The sequence below is a fragment of the Salmo salar genome, chromosome 19 (assembly GCF_965601325.2).
Source record: "Salmo salar chromosome 19, fSalSal1, whole genome shotgun sequence".
In the NCBI taxonomy this organism is placed as follows: Eukaryota; Metazoa; Chordata; class Actinopteri; order Salmoniformes; family Salmonidae; genus Salmo; species Salmo salar.
In genome coordinates this window covers 37,227,217-37,250,118 of record NC_138309.1, presented here as the reverse complement: position 1 = coordinate 37,250,118, position 22,902 = coordinate 37,227,217, and the positions used below count along the sequence as shown (strand labels likewise).

At 47.6% G+C, this 22,902-nt stretch overlaps 1 protein-coding gene across 3 annotated transcripts in view; it reads right to left on the bottom strand.

Annotated features, from left to right (window-relative positions):
- Positions 1-22,902, bottom strand: part of arid4b (AT-rich interaction domain 4B) — a 240,505-nt gene that overhangs the window by 63,806 nt on the left and 153,797 nt on the right. The gene's annotated exons all lie outside the window — the stretch shown is intronic.

Sequence of the window (22,902 nt, the reverse complement as noted above, 5' to 3'; positions counted from 1 at the left end):
CTTCAAGCCAAAAGTACTAAATAACCACCCTAGCCTCCAAGCCACTACTAATAAATGACCCCCTAGCCTCCATCCCCACTACAAATACATAACCCCCCTAGCCTCCCCAGCCTCCAAGCCAAAAGTACTAAATAACCACCCTAGCCTCTAAGCCACTACTACAACTAAATAAACCCCCTAGCCTCCATCCCCACTACAAATACATAACCCCCCTAGCCTCCCCAGCCTCCAAGCCACTACTACTAACCCCCCCCCCCCCCCAGCCTCCAAGCCACTACTACTAAACCCCCCAGCCTCCAGGCCACTACTACTAAATAACCCCCTAGCCTCCAAGTCACTACTACTACTAAATAACCCCACTAGCCTCCAAGCCACTACTACAACGAAATAACCCCATTAGCCTCCATGCCACTACTACTAAATAACCCCCTAGCCTCCAAGCCACTACTACCACTAAATAACCCCAATAGCCTCCAAACCACTAACTAACCCCCCTAGCCTCCAACTAACTACTACGACTAAACAACCTCTATAGCCTCCCAGCCACTACTACTAAATAAACCCCCCTAGCCTCCAAACCACTAAATAACCCCCTTAGCCTCCAAGCCACTACTACTACCACTAAATCCCCCCCCCCAGCCTCCAAGCCACTACTACTAAATAACCCCCCTAGCCTCCAAGCAACTACCACTAAATAACCCCCCTAGCGTCCAAGCCAGCACTACTAAATAACCCCCCTTAGCCTCCACAACTAAATAATCCCACCCAGCCTCCAAGCCACTACAACAAAATAACCCCCCCAGCCACCAAGCCACTAAAACTAAATCATCCCCAAAGCCACTACTACTAAACACCCCCCACAGCCTCCAAGCCATTACTACTAAACCCCCCCACAGCCTCCAAGCCACTAATACTAACCCCCCCCCCATAGCCTCCAAGCCACTACAACTAAATTTGCCCCCCCCTAGCTTCCAAGCCACTACTACTACCAAATAACCCCCAAACAGCCCCCAAGCCACTACTACTAAATCACCCCCCGTAGCCTCCAAGCCACTACTACTACTAAATACCCCCCCAGCCTGCAAGCCACAACTACTAAAAAACACCCCTAGCCTCCAAACCACTAAATAACCCCCCTAGCCTCCAAGCCACTACTACTAAATAACCCGCCTAGCCTCCAAACAACTAAATAACCCCCTAGCCTGAAAACAACTACGGAAACTAAATAACCCCACTAGCCACCAAGCCACTACAACTAAATAACCCCCCCAGCCTCCAAGCCACAACTTCCAAATAACCACGTTGCCTCCAAGCCACTACTACTAAATACCCCCCTACCCTCCAAGCCACTACTACTAAATAACCCCCCCCCCTGCCCTCCAAGCCACTACTACTAAATAATCCCCCCCAGCCTCCAAGCCACTACTACTAAATAACCCCCCTGCCTTCCAAGCCACTACTACTAAATAATCCCCCCCCAGCCTCCAAGCCACTACTACTAAATAACCCCCCCAGCCTCCAAGCCACGACAACAAATCATCCCCATAGTCTCAAAGCCACTACTACTAAACCCCCCCACTAGCCGCCAAGCCACTACTACTAAATCAGCCCCCCATAGCTACCAAGCCACTACTACTAAATCAGCACCCCTAGCCTCCAAGCCACTACTACTAAATAACCCCCCCTAGCCTCCAAACCACTAAAGAACCCCCCCGAGCTTCCAAGCCACTACTACTAAATCAGCCCCCCCTAGCCACCAAGACACTACTACTAAATAACCCCCCCAGCCTCCAAGCCACAACTTCCAAATAACCACCTTGCCTCCAAGCCACTACTACCAAATAATCCCCCCCAGCCTCCAAGCCACTACTACCAAATTAACCCCCCCCCAGCCTCCAAGCCACTACTACTAAATAACCCCCCCAGCCTCCAAGCCACTACTACTAAATAACCCTCCCAGCCTCCAAGCCACTACTACTAAATAACCCCCCCAGCCTCCAAGCCACTACTACTAAATAAACCCCCCAGCCTCCAAGCCACTACTACTAAATTACCCCCCCAGCCTCCAAGCCACTACAACAAATCATCCCCATATCCTCAAAGCCACTACTACTAACCCCCCCCCCCACAAGCCTCCAAGCCACTACTACTAAATCAGCCCACCCTAGCTTCCAAGCCACTACTACTAAATCAGCCTCCCCTAGCCTCCAAGCCACTACTACTAAAAAAAAAACACTAGCCTCCAAGCCACTACTACTACTACGTTACCCCCCCTAGCCTCCAAGCCACTACTACTACAAAATAACCCCCCTAGGCTCCTCAGCCTCCAAGCCACTAATACTAAATAACCCCCCTAGCCTCAAACCACTAAATAACCCCCCTAGCCTCCAAGCCACTACTACTACTAAATAACCACACTAGCCTCCAAGCCACTACTACTACTAAATAACCCCCCCTAGCCTCCAAACCACTAAACACCCCCCTAGTCTCCAAACCACTACTACTACTGAATAACCCCCCCTAGCCTCCAAGCCACTACTACCATTAAATAACCCCACTAGCCTCCAAGCCACTACTACTAAATAATCCCACAATTCTCAAAACCACTAAATAACCCCCCTAGCCTCCAAGTCACAACTACTAAACCCCCCCAGACTCCAAGCCAATACTAGTAAATCACCAGACTTGCTTCCAAGCCACTACTACTAAATAATCCCACCAAACCTCCAAGCCAAAACTAATGAATAACCCCCCTAGCCTCCTCTCCCTCCAAGCCACTGCTATTAAAGCCTCTAAGCCACTACTTCCATATAACCTCCTTGTCCCCAAGGCTCTACTACTAAATATCCCCCAAGCCTCCAAGCCACTACTACTAAATAACCTCCGTCGCCTCGAAGCCACTACTACTAAATAACCCCACTAGCCTCCAAGCCACTACTACTACTAAATAACCCCACTAGCCTCCAAGCCACTACTACTACTAAATAACCCCACTAGCCTCCAAGCCAATACCACTAAATAACCCCACTAGCCTCCAAGCCACTACTACTAAATAACCCCACTAGCCTCAAAGCCACCACTACTAAATAACCCCCCTAGCCTCGAAGAACCTACTACTAAATGACGACCCCCAGCCTCCAAGCTACTACTACTAAATAACCTCCCCTAGAATCAATGCCACTACTACTACTAAATAACCCCCCTAGTTTCCAATCCACTACAACTACTAAATAACCCCCCCTAGCCTCCAAGCCACTGCTACTAAATAACCCCACTAGCCTGCAAGCCACTACCACTAAATAACCCCCCTAGCCTCCAAGTCACTACTACTAAATAACCCCACTAGCCTCCAAGCCACTACTACTAAACAACCCCCTAGCCTCCAAGCACCTACTACTAAATGACGCCTCCCAGCCTCCAAGCCACTACTACAAAATAACCTAACTAGCCTCCAAGCCAATACTACTAAATAACCCCACTAGCCTCCAAGCCAATACTACTAACCCCCCCCCCCCCAGCCTCCAAGATACTACCAAATAACCCCCTAGCCTCCAAGCCACTACTACTAAATAACCCCCCCAGCATCCAAGCCACTACTACAAAATAACCCCACTAGACTCCAAGCCAATACTACTAAATAACCCCACTAGCCTCCAAGCCAATACTACTAAACCCCCCCCAGCCCCCAAGCTACTACCAAATAACCCCCTAGCCTCCAAGCCACTACTACTAAATAACCCCCCCAGCCTCCACGCCACTACTACTAAATAACCCCACTAGCCTCCAAGCCACTACTACTAAATAACCCCCCTAGCCTCCAAGCCAATACTACTAAATAATCTCCCAGCCTTCAAGCAACTACTACTAAATAATCTCCCTAGCCTCCAAGCCACTACTACTAAATCATCACCCTAGCATCCAAGCCACTACTACTAAATGACCCCCCATAGTCTCTTCAACCTCTAAGCCACTACTCCAAAATAAACAAAATAACCCCCCAAGCCTACATGCCTCTACAACTAAATACCCCACCTAGCCTCCAAGCCACTACAACTAAATATCCCCCTAGCCTCCTCAACCTCCAAGCCCCTACTACTAAATAATCTCCCTAGCCTCCAAGCCACAACTACTAAATAATCTCCCTAGCCTCCAAGCCACTCTATTACTAAATAACCTCCCTAGCCTCCAAGCCACTACTACTACTAAATAACCTCCCTAGCCTCCAAGCCAGTCTATTACTAAATAACCTCCCTAGCCTCCAAGCCACTACTACTAAATAACCCCACTAGCCTCCAAGACACTACTACTACTAAATAACCCCACTAGCCTCCAAGCCACTACTACTACTAAATAACCCCACTAGCCTCCAAGCCAATACTACTAAAAAAAACCACTAGCCTCCAAGCCACTACTACTAAATCACCACCCCCCTAGCCTCCAAGCCAAAAGTACTAAATAACCCCCCTAGCCTCCAAGCCACTACTAATAAATAACCCGATTAGCCTCAAAGCCACTACTACTACTAAATACGCCCCTAGACTCCCCAGCCTCCAAGCCACTACTACTAACCCTCCCAGCCTCCAAGCCACTACTAATAAATAACCCCCCTAGCCTCCCCAGCCTCCAAGCCACTACTACTAACCCCCCCAGCCTCCAAGCCACAACTACCAAACCCCCTCCAGCCTCCAAGCCACTACTAATACTAAATAACCCGCCTATCCTCCAAGTCACTACTACTACTAAATAGCCCCCTAGCCTCCGAGCCACTACTACTACCGAATAACCCCACTAGCCTCCAAGCCCCTACTACTACTACTAAATAACCCCACGAGCCTCCAAGCCACTACTACTACTAAATAACCCCACTAGCCTCCAAGCCACAACTACTAAATAACCCCCCTAGCCTCAAAGCCACTACTACTAAATAACCCCCTTAGCCTCCAAGCCACTACTACTACTAAATAACCCCCCTAGCCTCCAAGCCACTACTACTACTAAACAAACCCACTAGCCTCCAAACCATTAAAGAACCCCCTCAGCCTCCAAGCCACTGCTACTACTAAATACCACCCCAGCCTCCAAGTCACTACTACTACTAAATAACCACCCTAGCCTCCAAGCCACTACTACTAAATACCCCCCCAGCCTCTAAGCCATTACTACTAAATAACCCCCCTAGTCTCAACGCCACTACTAGTAAATAACTTGTCTAGCCTCAAAGTCACTACTACTACTAAATAGCCCCCTAGCCTCCAAGTCACTACTACTACTAAATAACCCTCCTAGCCTCCAAGCCACTACTACTAAATAACCCCACTAGCCTCCAAGCCACTACCATACTACTAAATAACCCCACTAGCCTCCAAGCCACTACTAATAAATAACCCCCCTAGCCTCCAAGCCATTACTACTAAATAACCCCACTAGCCTCCAAGCCACTACTACTAAATCACACCCCCCTAGCCTCCAAGCCAAAAGTACTAAATAACCCCCCTAGCCTCCAAACCACAACTAATAAATAACCCCATTAGCCTCCAAGCCACTACTACTACTAAATAACCCCCCTAGCCTCCAAGCCACTACTACTGAATAACCCCCCTAGCCTCCAAGTCATTACTACTAAATAACCCCACTAGCCTCCAAGCCACTACTACTAAATCACCCCCCTAGCCTTCAAGCCAAAAGTACTAAATAACCACCCTAGCCTCCAAGCCACTACTAATAAATGACCCCATTAGCCTCTAAGCCACTACTACAACTAAATAAACCCCCTAGCCTCCATCCCCACTACAAATACATAACCCCCCTAGCCTCCCCAGCCTCCAAGCCACTACTACTAACCCCCCCCCCCCCAGCCTCCAAGCCACTACTACTAAACCCCCCAGCCTCCAGGCCACTACTACTAAATAACCCCCTAGCCTCCAAGTCACTACTACTACTAAATAACCCCACTAGCCTCCAAGCCACTACTACAACGAAATAACCCCATTAGCCTCCATGCCACTACTACTAAATAACCCCCTAGCCTCCAAGCCACTACTACCACTAAATAACCCCAATAGCCTCCAAACCACTAACTAACCCCCCTAGCCTCCAACTAACTACTACGACTAAACAACCTCTATAGCCTCCCAGCCACTACTACTAAATAAACCCCCCTAGCCTCCAAACCACTAAATAACCCCCTTAGCCTCCAAGCCACTACTACTACCACTAAATCCCCCCCCCCCAGCCTCCAAGCCACTACTACTAAATAACCCCCCTAGCCTCCAAGCAACTACCACTAAATAACCCCCCTAGCGTCCAAGCCAGCACTACTAAATAACCCCCCTTAGCCTCCACAACTAAATAATCCCACCCAGCCTCCAAGCCACTACAACAAAATAACCCCCCCAGCCACCAAGCCACTAAAACTAAATCATCCCCAAAGCCACTACTACTAAACACCCCCCACAGCCTCCAAGCCATTACTACTAAACCCCCCCACAGCCTCCAAGCCACTAATACTAACCCCCCCCCCCATAGCCTCCAAGCCACTACAACTAAATTTGCCCCCCCCTAGCTTCCAAGCCACTACTACTACCAAATAACCCCCAAACAGCCCCCAAGCCACTACTACTAAATCACCCCCCGTAGCCTCCAAGCCACTACTACTACTAAATACCCCCCCAGCCTGCAAGCCACAACTACTAAAAAACACCCCTAGCCTCCAAACCACTAAATAACCCCCCTAGCCTCCAAGCCACTACTACTAAATAACCCGCCTAGCCTCCAAACAACTAAATAACCCCCTAGCCTGAAAACAACTACGGAAACTAAATAACCCCACTAGCCACCAAGCCACTACAACTAAATAACCCCCCCAGCCTCCAAGCCACAACTTCCAAATAACCACGTTGCCTCCAAGCCACTACTACTAAATACCCCCCTACCCTCCAAGCCACTACTACTAAATAACCCCCCCCCTGCCCTCCAAGCCACTACTACTAAATAATCCCCCCCAGCCTCCAAGCCACTACTACTAAATAACCCCCCTGCCTTCCAAGCCACTACTACTAAATAATCCCCCCCCAGCCTCCAAGCCACTACTACTAAATAACCCCCCCAGCCTCCAAGCCACGACAACAAATCATCCCCATAGTCTCAAAGCCACTACTACTAAACCCCCCCACTAGCCGCCAAGCCACTACTACTAAATCAGCCCCCCATAGCTACCAAGCCACTACTACTAAATCAGCACCCCTAGCCTCCAAGCCACTACTACTAAATAACCCCCCCTAGCCTCCAAACCACTAAAGAACCCCCCCGAGCTTCCAAGCCACTACTACTAAATCAGCCCCCCCTAGCCACCAAGACACTACTACTAAATAACCCCCCCAGCCTCCAAGCCACAACTTCCAAATAACCACCTTGCCTCCAAGCCACTACTACCAAATAATCCCCCCCAGCCTCCAAGCCACTACTACCAAATTAACCCCCCCCCAGCCTCCAAGCCACTACTACTAAATAACCCCCCCAGCCTCCAAGCCACTACTACTAAATAACCCTCCCAGCCTCCAAGCCACTACTACTAAATAACCCCCCCAGCCTCCAAGCCACTACTACTAAATAAACCCCCCAGCCTCCAAGCCACTACAACAAATCATCCCCATATCCTCAAAGCCACTACTACTAACCCCCCCCCCCCCACTAGCCTCCAAGTCACTACTACTAAATAACCCCCCCCAGCCTCCAAGCCACTACAACTAAATAACCCCCCCTACCCTCCAACCCACTACTACTAAATAACCCCACTAGCCTCCAAGCCACTACTACTACTAAATAACCCCCCTAGGCTCCTCAGCCTCCAAGCCACTACTACTAAATAACCCCCCTAGCCTCAAACCACTAAATAACCCCCCTAGCCTCCAAGCCACTACTACTACTAAATAACCCCCCTAGCCTCCAAACCACTAACCCCCCCCCCCCCCCCTAGTCTCCAAGCCACTACTACTACTAAATAACCCCCCCTAGCCTCCAAGCCACTACTACCATTAAATAACCCCACTAGCCTCCAAGCCACTACTACTAAATAATAGCACTAGCCTCAAAACCACTAAATAATCCCCCTAGCCTCCAAGCCAAAAGTACTAAATAACCCCCCTAGCTTCCAAGCCAATACTTCGAAATCACCCCCCTTGCTTCCAAGCCACTACTACTAAATAACCCCCCCAGCCTACAAGCCAATACTACTAAACCCCCCCCCCAGCCTCCAAGCCACTACTACTAAATAACCCCCAAGCCTCCAAGCCACTACTACTAAATAACCCCCCCCAGCCTCCAAGCCACAACTACTAAATAACCCCCCATGCCTCCAAGCCACTACTACTAAATAGCCCCCTCCCAGCCTACAAGCCACAACTACTAAATAACCCCCCCAGCCTCCAAGCCACTACTACTAAATAACCCCCCCAGCCTCCAAGCCACTACAACAAATCATCCCCATATCCTCAAAGCCACTACTACGAACCCCCCCCCCCCCCCCCCCCCCCCCCACAAGCCTCCAAGCCACTACTACTAAATCAGCCCACCCTAGCTTCCAAGCCACTACTACTAAATCAGCCTCCCCTAGCCTCCAAGCCACTACTACTATAAAAAAAAACACTAGCCTCCAAGCCACTACTACTACTACGTTACCCCCCCTAGCCTCCAAGCCACTACTACTACAAAATAACCCCCCTAGGCTCCTCAGCCTCCAAGCCACTAATACTAAATAACCCCCCTAGCCTCAAACCACTAAATAACCCCCCTAGCCTCCAAGCCACTACTACTACTAAATAACCACACTAGCCTCCAAGCCACTACTACTACTAAATAACCCCCCCTAGCCTCCAAACCACTAAACACCCCCTAGTCTCCAAACCACTACTACTACTGAATAACCCCCCCTAGCCTCCAAGCCACTACTACCATTAAATAACCCCACTAGCCTCCAAGCCACTACTACTAAATAATCCCACAATTCTCAAAACCACTAAATAACCCCCCTAGCCTCCAAGTCACAACTACTAAACCCCCCCAGACTCCAAGCCAATACTAGTAAATCACCAGACTTGCTTCCAAGCCACTACTACTAAATAATCCCACCAAACCTCCAAGCCAAAACTAATGAATAACCCCCCTAGCCTCCTCTCCCTCCAAGCCACTGCTATTAAAGCCTCTAAGCCACTACTTCCATATAACCTCCTTGTCCCCAAGGCTCTACTACTAAATATCCCCCAAGCCTCCAAGCCACTACTACTAAATAACCTCCGTCGCCTCGAAGCCACTACTACTAAATAACCCCACTAGCCTCCAAGCCACTACTACTACTAAATAACCCCACTAGCCTCCAAGCCACTACTACTACTAAATAACCCCACTAGCCTCCAAGCCAATACCACTAAATAACCCCACTAGCCTCCAAGCCACTACTACTAAATAACCCCACTAGCCTCAAAGCCACCACTACTAAATAACCCCCCTAGCCTCGAAGAACCTACTACTAAATGACGACCCCCAGCCTCCAAGCTACTACTACAAAATAACCTCCCCTAGAATCAATGCCACTACTACTACTAAATAACCCCCCTAGTTTCCAATCCACTACAACTACTAAATAACCCCCCCTAGCCTCCAAGCCACTGCTACTAAATAACCCCACTAGCCTGCAAGCCACTACCACTAAATAACCCCCCTAGCCTCCAAGTCACTACTACTAAATAACCCCACTAGCCTCCAAGCCACTACTACTAAACAACCCCCTAGCCTCCAAGCACCTACTACTAAATGACGCCTCCCAGCCTCCAAGCCACTACTACAAAATAACCTAACTAGCCTCCAAGCCAATACTACTAAATAACCCCACTAGCCTCCAAGCCAATACTACTAACCCCCCCCCCAGCCTCCAAGATACTACCAAATAACCCCCTAGCCTCCAAGCCACTACTACTAAATAACCCCCCCAGCATCCAAGCCACTACTACAAAATAACCACACTAGCCTCCAAGCCAATACTACTAAATAACCCCACTAGCCTCCAAGCCAATACTACTAAACCCCCCCCAGCCCCCAAGCTACTACCAAATAACCCCCTAGCCTCCAAGCCACTACTACTAAATAACCCCCCCAGCCTCCACGCCACTACTACTAAATAACCCCACTAGCCTCCAAGCCACTACTACTAAATAACCCCCCTAGCCTCCAAGCCAATACTACTAAATAATCCCCCCAGCCTTCAAGCAACTACTACTAAATAATCTCCCTAGCCTCCAAGCCACTACTACTAAATCATCACCCTAGCATCCAAGCCACTACTACTAAATGACCCCCCATAGTCTCTTCAACCTCTAAGCCACTACTCCAAAATAAACAAAATAACCCCCCAAGCCTACATGCCTCTACAACTAAATACCCCCCCTAGCCTCCAAGCCACTACAACTAAATATCCCCCTAGCCTCCTCAACCTCCAAGCCCCTACTACTAAATAATCTCCCTAGCCTCCAAGCCACAACTACTAAATAATCTCCCTAGCCTCCAAGCCACTCTATTACTAAATAACCTCCCTAGCCTCCAAGCCACTACTACTACTAAATAACCTCCGTAGCCTCCAAGCCACTACTACTACTAAATAACCCCACTAGCCTCCAAGCCACTACTACTACTAAATAACCCCACTAGCCTCCAAGCCACTACTACTACTAAATAACCCCACTAGCCTCCAAGCCAATACTACTAAATAACCCCACTAGCCTCCAAGCCACTACTACTAAATAACCCCCCTAGCCTCCAAGCCACTACTAATAAATAACCCCATTAGCCTCCAAGCCACTACTACTACTAAATAACCCCCCCAGCCTCCAAGCCACTACTACTAAATAACCCCCGAGCCTCCAAGCCACTACTACTACTAATAAATAACCCCACTAGCCTCCAAGCCAATACTACTAAATAACCCCACTAGCCTCCAAGCCACTACTACTAAATAACCCCACTAGCCTCCAAGCCACTACTACTAAATAACCCCACTAGCCTCAAAGCCACCACTACTAAATAACCCCCATAGCCTCGAAGAACCTACTACTAAATGACGACCCCCAGCCTCCAAGCTACTACTACTAAATAACCTCCCCTAGAATCAATGCCACTACTACTACTAAATAACCCCCCTAGTTTCCAATCCACTACAACTACTAAATAACCCCCCCTAGCCTCCAAGCCACTGCTACTAAATAACCCCACTAGCCTGCAAGCCACTACCACTAAATAACCCCCCTAGCCTCCAAGTCACTACTACTAAATAACCCCACTAGCCTCCAAGCCACTACTACTAAACAACCCCCTAGCCTCCAAGCACCTACTACTAAATGACGCCTCCCAGCCTCCAAGCCACTACTACAAAATAACCTAACTAGCCTCCAAGCCAATACTACTAAATAACCCCACTAGCCTCCAAGCCAATACTACTAACCCCCCCCCCCCCAGCCTCCAAGATACTACCAAATAACCCCCTAGCCTCCAAGCCACTACTACTAAATAACCCCCCCAGCATCCAAGCCACTACTACAAAATAACCCCACTAGCCTCCAAGCCAATACTACTAAATAACCCCACTAGCCTCCAAGCCAATACTACTAAACCCCCCCCAGCCCCCAAGCTACTACCAAATAACCCCCTAGCCTCCAAGCCACTACTACTAAATAACCCCCCCAGCCTCCACGCCACTACTACTAAATAACCCCACTAGCCTCCAAGCCACTACTACTAAATAACCCCCCTAGCCTCCAAGCCAATACTACTAAATAATCTCCCAGCCTTCAAGCAACTACTACTAAATAATCTCCCTAGCCTCCAAGCCACTACTACTAAATCATCACCCTAGCATCCAAGCCACTACTACTAAATGACCCCCCATAGTCTCTTCAACCTCTAAGCCACTACTCCAAAATAAACAAAATAACCCCCCAAGCCTACATGCCTCTACAACTAAATACCCCCCCTAGCCTCCAAGCCACTACAACTAAATATCCCCCTAGCCTCCTCAACCTCCAAGCCCCTACTACTAAATAATCTCCCTAGCCTCCAAGCCACAACTACTAAATAATCTCCCTAGCCTCCAAGCCACTCTATTACTAAATAACCTCCCTAGCCTCCAAGCCACTACTACTACTAAATAACCTCCGTAGCCTCCAAGCCACTACTACTACTAAATAACCCCACTAGCCTCCAAGCCACTACTACTACTAAATAACCCCACTAGCCTCCAAGCCACTACTACTACTAAATAACCCCACTAGCCTCCAAGCCAATACTACTACATAACCCCACTAGCCTCCAAGCCACTACTACTAAATAACCCCCCTAGCCTCCAAGCCACTACTAATAAATAACCCCATTAGCCTCCAAGCCACTACTACTACTAAATAACCCCCCCAGCCTCCAAGCCACTACTACTAAATAACCCCCGAGTCTCCAAGCCACTACTACTACTACTAAATAACCCCACTAGCCTCCAAGCCACTACTACTACTAAATAAACCCACTAGCCTCCAAGCCACTACTACTACTAAATAAACCCACTAGCCTCCAAGCCACTACTACTACTAAATAACCCCACTAGCCTCCAAGCCACTACTACTACTAAATAACCCCCCCAGCCTCCAAGCCACCACTACTAAATAACCCCACTAGCCTCCAAGCCACTACTACTACTAAATAACCTCCCTAGCCTCCAAGCCACTACTGCTAAATACAGTGAGGGAAAAAAGTATTTGATCCCCTGCTGATTTTGTCCGTTTGCCCACTGACAAAGACATGATCAGTCTATCATTTTAATGGTAGGTTTATTTGAACAGTGAGAGACAGAATAACAACAACAAAAAAACAGAACACATGTCAAAAATGTTATAAATGTATTTGCGTTTTAATGAGGGAAATAAGTATTTGACCCCTCTGCAAAACATGACTTAGTACTTGGTGACAAAACCCTTGTTGGCAATCACAGAGGTCAGACGTTTCTTGTAATTGGCCACCAGGGTTGCACACACCTCAGGAGGGATTTTGTCCCACTCTTTGCAGATCTTCTCCAAGTCATTAAGGTTTCGAGTCTGACGTTTGGCAACTCGAACCTTCAGCTCCCTCCACAGATTTTCGATGGGATTAAGGTCTGGAGACTGGCTAGGCCACTCCCAGCCTCCTCAGCCTCCAAGCTACTACTACTACTAAATAACCCCACTAGCCTCCAAGCCACTACTACTAAATAACCCCCCCAGCCTCCAAGCCACTACTACTAAATAACCCCCAAGCCACTACTACTACTAAATAACCCCACTAGCCTCCAAGCCAATACTACTACTAAATAACCCCCCTAGCCTCCAAGCCAATACTACTAAATCATCCCCCTAGCATCCAAGCCACTACTACTAAATGACCCCCCATAGCCTCTTCAACCTCCAAGCCACTACTCCAAAATAAACAAAATAACCCCCCAAGCCTACATGCCTCTACAACTAAATACCCCCCCTAGCCTCCAAGCCACTACAACTAAATATCCCCCCTAGCCTCCTCAACCTCCAAGCCACTACTACTAAATAACCTCCCTAGCCTCCAAGCCACAACTACTAAATAATCTCCCTAGCCTCCAAGCCACTCTATTACTAAATAACCTCCCTAGCCTCCTCAACCTCCAAGCCACTACCACTAAATAATCTCCCTAGCCTCCAAGCCACAACTACTAAATAATCTCCCTAGCCTCCAAGCCACTCTATTACTAAATAACCTCCCTAGCCTCCAAGCCACTACTACTACTAAATAACCTCCCTAGCCTCCAAGCCACTCTATTACTAAATAACCTCCCTAGCCTCCAAGCCACTATTACTAAATAACCCCACTAGCCTCCAAGACACTACTACTACTAAATAACCCCACTAGCCTCCAAGCCACTACTACTACTAAATAACCCCCCCAGCCTCCAAGCCACTACTACTAAATAACCCCCAAGCCTCCAAGCCACTACTACTACTAAATAACCCCACTAGCCTCCAAGCCAATACTACTACTAAATAACCCCCCTAGTCTTCAAGCCACTACTACTAAATAACCCCCCAAGCCTACATGCCTCTACAACTAAATAAACCCCCTAGCCTCCAAGAAACTACAACTAAATATCCCCCCTAGTCTCCTCAACCTCCAAGCCACTACTACTAAATAACCCCACTAGCCTCCAAGCCAAAAGTACTAAATAAACCCCCTAGTCTCCAAGCCACTACTAATAAATAACCCCATTAGCCTCCAAGCCACTACTACTAAATAACCCCCTAGCCTCCAAGTCACTACTAATAAATAACCCCCTAGACTCCCCAGCCTCCAAGCCACTACTACTAAACCCCCCTAGCCTCCAAGCCACTACTACTACTACTACTACTACTAAATAACCCCACTAGCCTCCAAGCCACAACTACGAAATAACCCACCTAGCCTCCAAGCCACTACTACTACTAAATAACCCCACTAGACTCCAAGCCACCACTACTAAATAACCCCCCTCAGCCTCCAAGCCACTACTACTACTAAATAACCCCACTAGCCTCCAAGCCACTACTACTACTAAATAACCCCACTAGCCTCCAAGCCACTACTACTACTAAATAAACCCACTAGCCTCCAAGCCACTACTACTACTAAATAACCCCACTAGCCTCCAAGCCACTACTACTACTAAATAACCCCCCCAGCCTCCAAGCCACCACTACTAAATAACCCCACTAGCCTCCAAGCCACTACTACTACTAAATAACCTCCCTAGCCTCCAAGCCACTACTGCTAAATACAGTGAGGGAAAAAAGTATTTGATCCCCTGCTGATTTTGTCCGTTTGCCCACTGACAAAGACATGATCAGTCTATCATTTTAATGGTAGGTTTATTTGAACAGTGAGAGACAGAATAACAACAACAAAAAAACAGAACACATGTCAAAAATGTTATAAATGTATTTGCGTTTTAATGAGGGAAATAAGTATTTGACCCCTCTGCAAAACATGACTTAGTACTTGGTGACAAAACCCTTGTTGGCAATCACAGAGGTCAGACGTTTCTTGTAATTGGCCACCAGGGTTGCACACACCTCAGGAGGGATTTTGTCCCACTCTTTGCAGATCTTCTCCAAGTCATTAAGGTTTCGAGTCTGACGTTTGGCAACTCGAACCTTCAGCTCCCTCCACAGATTTTCGATGGGATTAAGGTCTGGAGACTGGCTAGGCCACTCCCAGCCTCCTCAGCCTCCAAGCTACTACTACTACTAAATAACCCCACTAGCCTCCAAGCCACTACTACTAAATAACCCCCCCAGCCTCCAAGCCACTACTACTAAATAACCCCCAAGCCACTACTACTACTAAATAACCCCACTAGCCTCCAAGCCAATACTACTACTAAATAACCCCCCTAGCCTCCAAGCCAATACTACTAAATCATCCCCCTAGCATCCAAGCCACTACTACTAAATGACCCCCCATAGCCTCTTCAACCTCCAAGCCACTACTCCAAAATAAACAAAATAACCCCCCAAGCCTACATGCCTCTACAACTAAATACCCCCCCTAGCCTCCAAGCCACTACAACTAAATATCCCCCCTAGCCTCCTCAACCTCCAAGCCACTACTACTAAATAACCTCCCTAGCCTCCAAGCCACAACTACTAAATAATCTCCCTAGCCTCCAAGCCACTCTATTACTAAATAACCTCCCTAGCCTCCTCAACCTCCAAGCCACTACCACTAAATAATCTCCCTAGCCTCCAAGCCACAACTACTAAATAATCTCCCTAGCCTCCAAGCCACTCTATTACTAAATAACCTCCCTAGCCTCCAAGCCACTACTACTACTAAATAACCTCCCTAGCCTCCAAGCCACTCTATTACTAAATAACCTCCCTAGCCTCCAAGCCACTATTACTAAATAACCCCACTAGCCTCCAAGACACTACTACTACTAAATAACCCCACTAGCCTCCAAGCCACTACTACTACTAAATAACCCCCCCAGCCTCCAAGCCACTACTACTAAATAACCCCCAAGCCTCCAAGCCACTACTACTACTAAATAACCCCACTAGCCTCCAAGCCAATACTACTACTAAATAACCCCCCTAGTCTTCAAGCCACTACTACTAAATAACCCCCCAAGCCTACATGCCTCTACAACTAAATAAACCCCCTAGCCTCCAAGCAACTACAACTAAATATCCCCCCTAGTCTCCTCAACCTCCAAGCCACTACTACTAAATAACCCCACTAGCCTCCAAGCCAAAAGTACTAAATAAACCCCCTAGTCTCCAAGCCACTACTAATAAATAACCCCATTAGCCTCCAAGCCACTACTACTAAATAACCCCCTAGCCTCCAAGTCACTACTAATAAATAACCCCCTAGACTCCCCAGCCTCCAAGCCACTACTACTAAACCCCCCTAGCCTCCAAGCCACTACTACTACTACTACTACTACTAAATAACCCCACTAGCCTCCAAGCCACAACTACGAAATAACCCACCTAGCCTCCAAGCCACTACTACTACTAAATAACCCCACTAGACTCCAAGCCACCACTACTAAATAACCCCCCTCAGCCTCCAAGCCACTACTACTACTAAATAACCCCACTAGCCTCCAAGCCACTACTACTACTAAATAACCCCACTAGCCTCCAAGCCACTACTACTACTAAATAACCCCCCCAGCCTCCAAGCCACCACTACTAAATAACCCCGCTAACCTCCAAGCCACTACTACTAGATAACCCCGCTAGCCTCCAAGCCACTACTACTAAATAACCCCCCTAGCCTCCAAGCCACTACTACTAAATAACCCCCCCTAGCCTCCAAGCCACTACTACTACTAAATAACCCCCCCTAGCCTCCAAGCCACTACTACTAAATACAGTGAGGGAAAAAAGTATTTGATCCCCTGCTGATTTTGTACGTTTGCCCACTGACAAAGACATGATCAGTCTATTCTTTTAAATGGTAGGTTTATTTGAACAGTGAGAGACAGAATAACAACAACAAAAAAACAGAAAAACACATGTCAAAAATGTTATAAATTTATTTGCGTTTTAATGAGGGAAATAAGTATTTGACCCCTCTGCAAAACATGACTTAGTATTTGGTGACAAAACCCTTGTTGGCAATCACAGAGGTCAGACGTTTCTTGTAGTTGGCCACCAGGTTTGCACACACCTCAGGAGGGATTTTGTCCCACTCCTCTTTGCAGATCTTCTCCAAGTCATTAAGGTTTCGAGGCTGACGTTTGGCAACTCGAACCTTCAGCTCCCTCCACAGATTTTCTATGGGATTAAGGTTTGGAGACTGGCTAGGCCACTCCCAGCCTCCTCAGCCTCCAAGCTACTACTACTAAATAACCCCACTAGCCTCCAAGCCACTACTACTAAATAACCCCCCAGCCTCCAAGCCAATACTACTAAATAACCCCCCAGCCTCCAAGCCAATACTACTAAATAACCCCCCCCCCTAGCCTCCAAGCCAATACTACTACTAAATAACCCCCCTAGCCTTCAAGCCAATACCACTACTAAATAACCCCCCTAGCCTCCAAGCCACTACTACTAAATAACCCCCCTAGCCTCCAAGCCACTGCTACTAAATAACCCCCCTAGCCTCCAAGCCAATACTACTACTAAATAACCCCACTAGCCTCCAAGCCACTACTACTAAATAACCCCACTAGCCTCCAAGCCACTGCTACTAAATAACCCCCCTCAGCCTCCAAGCCACTACTACTAAATAACCCCCCAAGCCTCCAAGCCACTACTACTAAATAACCCCCGAGCCTCCAAGCCACTGCTACTAAATAACCCCCCTCAGCCTCCAAGCCACTACTACTAAATAACCCCCCTAGCCTCCAAGCCACTACTACTAAATAACCCCACTAGCCTCCAAGCCACTACCATTAAATACCCCCCCCCCCCCAGCCTCCAAGCCACTACTACTAAATACCCCCCCCCCTAGCCTACCCAACCCTCAGTCTTGTCTCCAGTGGTCATCAGCCTGCTTCCTAACCCTCTCTTCTTCCTGTTTAAATAAATATTCATAATTGGGACAGTATCAGCGTTATAATAAATAAATACCATTATGCTACAAACACTTCCTTTATAAAAAACATACATCATCTAGCCTAGGTCTGGTCCTATATGGACTTACATTACAGCTAACCTTCATCATCTAGACACCACAAGCCCATCACAACTCATTCACACTCATTGACTTGAGGTTTTAGTTGAGTTGTAGTAGGTATAACAACCACAAGGTGGTGCTATAGTACACAGTCAGAGCTGGAGAGAGGGTGAGGGGTGGTGCGAAGGGTTTCAGCACACTGAGGCAGATTATGCAGGTTGGCACAGCAAAGCACAGCTTAGCGGCACAGCAGTTGAGGCTGTTGCAGCGTGCAGACACAGTAGTAACGTGAGACAGGAAGTACAGTCAACATGTCCAAAATCCAGGTCAACGCCCAACGACTGTCATGGAGTTTTGGATGATGGTTATTGGTCAGACAAATGACTGCGGTTATAGGTATAACTGTTAGAATATCACACCATTCAATATGTCCTCTGATTTATTGATTCAACTCAACTGACATTACAAAAATAAAATAAAAAAAGTATGATCCACATCAGTTAACATAATTTTTATTTACATTCTACGTTACCATGGAAATCATTGCATCACAATACCAGGCAGCCCATTGCGAGTTTACCAGTCATATTTCCAGAGGTAGCAGGTTCCCATACAATTCATTCTATTTTCATGTGCGCCGCTTGCTACAACAAAGTTTCATCACATTGTTAAGAGTCCACGTTACCGCAGAAACGGACTACAACCCGCACAAATGCCCCGGACGTCTTCAGTCAACTGTTTGTTCCACAGAAGAAAATAAAAAATGACTACTGTTGCCACACATGAAAATGCAGTCTTCTCATATGAAGTACGGCAGTAAAGTCCGGTAGCCACGTTTCAAGCATTTCAAATCAACTGAGAGCCAACAGGACGTCCTAGCTCAGATGGTCTGCTCTGCTCCAAGCAGGACACTTACTGAGACTTGTTAAATACTGCCTTCTCTCTTCTCCTCTATCTATAGTGAACCTACAGCAACACAACTATGCCTACAGTACTGACAGGTGGGTCTGTACCTTCACAACCATGCTCAGTACATTTTAGTCACCAGAGCAAACATGTCAGCTTTGGCACAACAGGAAATCCCACTTCCCACTCTAAGGATACTAAAGATGAATGCCTAAATGGGTCATCTACAAACTGCCCTCTACTCCCTAAATGCAGAGAAATTGACAAGACACCGGCGACAAGACGCAGGTGTAGAGCTCCGGCTACAAGACGCCGGAATAGAGCGCCGGCGACAAGACGCAGGTGTAGAGCGCCGCTACAAGACGCAGGTGTAGAGCTCCGGCTACAAGACGCCGGAATAGAGCGCCGGCGACAAGACGCAGGTGTAGAGCGCCGCTACAAGACGCCGGCGTAGAGGCCGGTGTAGAGCCGCCGGCGACAAGACGCCGGTGTAGAGCCGTCGCCGACAAGACGCCGGTGTAGAGCCGCTGACGACTAGACGGCGGTGTAGAGCGCCCTGCGACAAGACGCCGGTGTAGAGCGCCCTGCGACAAGACGCCGGTGTAGAGCGCCCTGCGACAAGACGCCGGTGTAGAGCGCCGCGACAAGACGCCGGTGTAGAGTGCCGCGACAAGACGCCGGTGTAGAGCGCCCGGCGACAAGACACCGGTGTAGAGCGCCCGGCGACAAGACGCCGGTGTAGAGCGCCCTGCGACAAGACGCCGGTGTAGAGCGCCCTGCGACAAGACGCCGGTGTAGAGCGCCCTGCGACAAGACGCCGGTGTAGAGCGCCACGACAAGACGCCGGTGTAGAGCGCCCGGCGACAAGACGCCGGTGTAGAGCGCCCGGCGACAAGACGCCGGTGTAGAGCGCCCTGCGACAAGACGCCGGTGTAGAGCGCCCTGCGACAAGACGCCGGTGTAGAGCCGCTGGCGACAAGACGCCGGTGTAGAGCGCCATTAGGACAGTAATCCATATCACGATAACGACAAGTTGAACGATAAATGTGCACTGGCAATTTTTTTTATATTACCCTTACAACTACTATTCTGAATGTTGTAGTCATCAATTGTCCCATTAGCAATAGCTCATATTAGCAGACTTCATTTCAAACTTCACATTACTCTGGTAAAAGCTACTTATCGCCATTATCAATATCAGTAAAATGTACTCGATTGGTTGGGTCGGTGTCGATCATTTTTGGTTTATCAACCCAGCTCTACCCTGGATGTCTCGTTCAAGTAGGATCAGATATTGACTCTACAAACCCTGGTGACTCATTCATGCTTCAGTCTCTTGCTCATTTAAAACAGAATTGAACTGGAGAACCAACTTCTCTCGAAGAAAACGGCATATGTGACATAGATATGACTCAGAAACATTTATTCCAGTGAAAACAAGTCAGTATCATCCAAAACTGATTTGATTTTGACAATGATCACTTGCCCACTAACACAGGATACATAACAGATTTTATTCCAGATCAAAACGAGGCTTAGGTGGCAGAGGTCACCCATCTTGGTAGAGTCGAGAAATTTGAGCATTTTGAAGCCAATTTCCTGCAATTCTACAATATTCTCCATGGAGTTACATTTTTAAAGCTAAGCTCTTCCAATTCTACACATTTTTCAATTTCAAAGCTAATTTCCTGTGATTCTACATATTCTGCCGGAGTTGCAAGAAACTTTTTCAGTTTTTAAACAAATTTCCTGCAATTCCATGCATTTTACTACGGCAAATGCTGTGTTATTTTGTTCAAACATAATAACAAAATCAAAACTGCTAAAATCAATGTTTTTGGGAATGTTTTATTCTCCCTGATTGTCTAGCTTGTATTTTGGTGATTGTTCGTTCTTAAAGTTTATATTATAAAAAAGATTTAGGTCCATTATCGTTTGTTCATACTTTATATCTGGTTTTTAGTAATTTAAGTTTACACTGAGAATGTTTAACCATACCGGTTTTGATTTAAAAAATGTTATTCACAAGGATTTCAATGGCAGAAAAATCCCTGCATTAGACAACACGTCACACATTTACTTGAGACATACTGTACCGAACATCTTAGCTAGATGTAAAATAGCGTGAGTAAAACCTCCTTGGCAAAAACGTCAAAATTAATTTACAGTCATCTTGAGTAATCTTAAATTCATTCTGACTATTTTCAGGAAGTGATAATGGCTTTGTTCATATGGTGTCTCATGGGGGACAAACATTAGTAACTGCCACATCGAACTACACCTCCTAAGACTGAAATCTCGTTTTTCTTAAAGAATCCAGTCAAAACAAAACAAATGTCATTCTCTTCCTTTACAAATAACTGGCTCAGATGCAGGACTGAACACAGCAAGAGGATAGTGTCCTGATGTTTTTGTTCAAGTAGAAAATCATCTAGAATACAACAAGGGTCAGAATCAAAACCAGAGCTCTGCAGTTGACTGGCTGACTGAGCAGTCAAAGCCATGTGTCTGCCTAACAGTCCTAATGAACAGAGAAATGGAAAAACAGAGATGGAGAGACAGAGAGATGGACCACAGCATGCGCTTTAAATAGAGTAGAGGCCGTCAAGATTTGAGTACTTAGAGCCGTCCCTTCTGCGGGCACTGGCTGAGACATGAAGAGGGGCAATACCTGTACTAGTGGGGCACATAGGGTAGAGGGGCAGTAGAGATCAGCTAGAACAATAGAGGGGCAGTAGAGATCAGCCAGAACAATAGAGGGGCAGTAGAGCTCAGCCAGAACAATAGAGGGGCAGTAGAGCTCAGCCAAAACAATAGAGGGGCAGTAGAGCTCAGCCAAAACAATAGAGGGGCAGTAGAGCTCAGCCAAAACAATAGAGGGGCAGTAGAGCTCAGCCAGAACAATAGAGGGGCAGTAGATCTCAGCCAGAACAATAGAGGGGCAGTAGATCTCAGCTAGAACAATAGAGGGGCAGTAGATCTCAGCCAGAACAATAGAAGGGCAGTAGAGCTCAGCCAGAACAATAGAGGGACAGTAGAGCTCAGCTAGAACAATAGAGGGACAGTAGAGCTCAGCTAGAACAATAGAGGGGCAGTAGAGATCAGCCAGAACAATAGAGGGGCAGTAGAGATCAGCCAGAACAATAGAGGGGCAGTAGAGATCAGCCAGAACAATAGAGGGGCAGTAGAGATCAGCCAGAACAATAGAGGGGCAGTAGAGCTCAGCTAGAACAATAGAGGGTCAGTAGAGCTCAGCCAGAATAATAGAAGGGCAGTAGAGCTCAGCCAGAACAATAGAGGGGCACTAGAGATCAACCAGAACAATAGAGGGGCAGTAGAGATCAGCCAGAACAATAGAGGGGCACTAGAGATCAGCCAGAACAATAGAGGGGCAGTAGAGATCAGCCAAAACAATAGAGGGGCAGTAGAGATCAACCAGAACAATAGAGGGGCACTAGAGATCAGCCAGAACAATAGAGGGGCAGTAGAGATCAGCCAGAACAATAGAGGGGCACTAGAGATCAGCCAGAACAATAGAGGGGCAGTAGAGCTCAGCCAGAACAATAGAGGGGCAGTAGAGCTCAGCCAAAACAATAGAGGGGCAGTAGAGATCAGCCAAAACAATAGAGGGGCAGTAGAGATCAGCCAAAACAATAGAGGGGCAGTAGAGATCAGCCAGCACAATAGAGGGGCAGTAGAGATCAGCCAGAACAATAGAGGGTAGGGGGGCAGTACAGCAGAGCTCAGCCAGAACAACAGAGGGTAGAAGGGCAGTACAGCAGAGCTCAGCCA